Raw genomic sequence first — 3,662 nt, forward strand, 5'->3', positions numbered from 1 at the left:
TATATGGCTAATCTCTTGTTATAATTACAGATTAGGGTGTTAAGCTCAAAAATGAGGATAATCTACTTATATGTGAACCTAGTATAAAGGCTGTTCACACCGGCTGTTAGTGTTTTCGTTGATATTTCTTACATCCTATGATTACAGTTTTGCTACACAAAAACAAAACCAAAATGCTTTTCCCACATTTTCTTTTCATTAGCAACCTCTTACTTTCATCCTTATTTTACTTTTGCCAGCCAATTAACAATAAATCCGAAATGGCGTTTTAAAAATGATAAAATATGACTTCCATTTCGATAAATAATCGAAAAAAAACTAGTGAAGACACCGATTGGAATGAGTGGAACTTGAGCATTCCCACGACAGCCGGTTCTACGTACCGGAATGACTCGGGTTTCGCCCGACCAAGGGCTGTTGTTTCGGCGATCTAACCCCGTTTAGGTCGGCGAAGTATCTTAGAAGTTGTCCGTCCATAGGGCTACATTCACTACGCATTCTCCTACTCAGGGCTGGCATCGAGTCAAACCCTGGGCCAGAAACATACACCTGCTGTGTACGCCGAAGACGATTACACCACAACTCCACCTCAGTCAAGTGTAATGCCTGCGAGGGGTGGAGTCACCTCAGGGTCTGCTCGGGACTACGGACACACAGACAGTGGACCACGTCGTACGTGGCCCCCTGTTGCTTAAACAGAGCAGCCTCCACGGCTTACCATAGTCCGCCCGAGCAGCCCCACACACTCACACAGCAGCCACACACAGTCACCACAACACAACAACATAATAACACCACGGACCGTTCCACAGCCCCCACAGACACATAACACACACAACCGCACCACCACCCACACGCCGCCGCCAACAACTCCTGGTTCCCCCTACAATCTGCACGGTATGTCAGACCAGGATATTCCGTAATGTGACATCAGTCAAGTGCAACACCTGCCTTGGCTGGTGCCACTTTAGGGCATGCTCAGGTCTGCGTACCACGCGAGATTGGACTGGGAACTTCGAGGGCCCGTGTTGCGCTGCTCGGTCACAGACCCTAATTGCGACGCCCCCCGCCACCACCACAGGGCGGCAATCACCACGGCAGCACACACAGCCAACGGCGGCAAGAACATACACTTCACTTACACCCCACATCACGACACGTCTCCCGAACCACATGAAGCTCCTTCAATTTAACTGCAACGGGCTACAGAGCAAGATTGAGGAGATAACCGTCTTCATGTGTCGGCATGGTATATTGATAGCTGCGGTCCAAGAGACGAAGTTGCACAGCAATTCAACTTTGTTGAATTGCGCCGTGTACAGCGTGCACCGTCGAGATCGCGGCCGAGATAATGGTGGTGGCTTAGCGTTCATCACGCACCACACCGTGCAGTATCGTCTTATCGAAGCAGACATCGACCGCAGGGATACCACCCTAGAATGTCAGGGCATCGCTATCCGGTCAGGCGATGTCGAGCTCGAAATATTTAACATATACATACTCCCTGTCACCTGCTGCCCGGCAGGATATCACCCTGATATAGGTGCGCTCCTCAGAGGTGAAAACCGTATGGTAGTAAGTGACTTTAATGCGCACCACGATCTTTGGCACTCAAGCCTGTCAAACGATCGTAGGGGAACAGACTTGGCTGAGCAGATAGACGATTCGACATTCTGCACAATGAACGACGACGCACCCACCAGGATTATGGGTAACTGCAGTAGCTCGCCAGACATCACAATAGTCAGCGCTGGTCTGATAAACAGCATAACGTGGCGACCTATGCTGACTCTAGCATCAGACCATCTACCCATAGTCATCTCGATTGATAAACCAACCGACTTTGCCTCCGCCAAACACCGGACCTATATCAACTTTTCCAAAGCTGATTGGAAAGGTTACGCGGAGTTTACCGAAAACACCTTCACAGCGCTCCCCACACCAACCGACGTCCATCTCGGTGAACGTAAGTTCCGCAGGGCTGTCACTGCTGCTGCAGCTCGCTTCATACCGGCAGGATGTATATCGGACCCACGTCCAAACTTCCCTGCCGAAGCGGTTGTTCTAGCCGATGAGCGTGATAGCCTTCGTCAGGCCGATCCCGGAGATCCCCGTATCAGGGATCTCAACGCGGAGATTCGGCAACTAGTAAACGTACATAAGCGGAAGAAGTTGTGAGCAGGCTTTGGTCAACCGTGAGGTCATTGTCTAATCCGACGAAGCACGACGACAGAGTCGAAATTTCCTTCGGCGACCATGCCTCGTCGGACCCGGAGCGATGCGCGAGCTATTTTAGCTGGCAGTTCATACTGCATCCTCCGGTGGACAAAGCCAAGCGTCGAGTGACCAGAAGGCTGCACAAACTGCCAACAACTTGTGCCCCCCTTGCTTTCACTTGCGGTGAAGTTCGGGTGGCCATCGGGAAGGCGAAAGCCTCCAAAGCCATGGGTCCCGACGGAATATGCATGCTGATGCTGAAAAATTTGGGTCCTGCGAAGGTAGCGTACCTAACGGAGGTCCTCAACCTGTCAATGGCCACTCTCATCATCCCAGACATCTGGAAGGTGGGGAGAGTGGTCCCACTGCTCAAACCGGGGAAACCTGCCAACAAAGGAGATTCGTATCGTCCGATTACACTCCTTTCCCCGGTAGCGAAGACACTCGAGGCCTTGCTACTCCCGTACTTCACAAACCACCTGACCCCAGCGAAGCATCAGCATGGTTTCCATAAAGTGCACAGTACAACAACAGCACTTAACGCCATAAACACTCAGATAACTCGTGGCCTTAACCGTAACCGTCCCTGTGAGAGAACGATTCTAGTAGCGTTGGACTTGTCAAAGGCGTTTGACACCGTCTGCCATTCCACGCTGCTAGAAGATATAGAGGCCTCCTCTCTCCCACAGAGGCTCAAACGGTGGTCGGTAAATTATCTGAGTGGTCGACATTCGTCGGTAATATTTAGAGACAAAACGAGTAAGCAGCGAAAAATAAAACAGGGGGTTCCTTAGGGTGGTGTCCTTTCCCCGCTACTGTTTAACTTTTACATTTCAAAGCTCCCTCAACCACCAGAGGGAGTCATGGCGACTGGGAATGGAATTGATGACCTGTGTTCGAAAGTAAACGGCTATCTCTCCGAACTTTCTCGCTTCTTCACTGCAAAGTGTCTAGCCCTCTCCCCTACGAAATCCTCCGCGACCCTGTTCACAACCTGGACGAAGGAGGTCAGGCTACCGCTGGGGATTCACGTCGATGACACACCAATTCCGACGGTGAATAACCCCAAAATACTCGGAGTAACTTTCGACAGCCTGCTCTCCTTCTCTGCGCACTCAACCGCTATTGTCAATAAAGTACAGAGCCGCAACAAGGTCCTCAAGTCGCTAGCCGGCAGTACTTGGGGCAAAGACAAAGAAACGTTGCTGGCAACATACAAGGCAATAGGCCGGCCGGTTCTGAACTACGCAGCGCCAGTGTGGTCGCCTGGGACTAGTAGGACGCAGTGGACGAAGCTACAGACCGCACAAAACACCGCACTGAGGACAGCGACGGGATGCCTCCTGATGACGCCGGAACACCACCTGCACGGCGAGGTGCAAATGCTCCCGGTGAAGGAGCACAATATAATGCTCTGCAAGCAGTTCCTGATTGGGACCCACAGA

Source organism: Rhagoletis pomonella, unplaced genomic scaffold (assembly GCF_013731165.1).
Source record: "Rhagoletis pomonella isolate Grant_MI unplaced genomic scaffold, Rhpom_1.0 Rhpom_scaffold_00003, whole genome shotgun sequence".
NCBI classification, from domain to species: Eukaryota; Metazoa; Arthropoda; class Insecta; order Diptera; family Tephritidae; genus Rhagoletis; species Rhagoletis pomonella.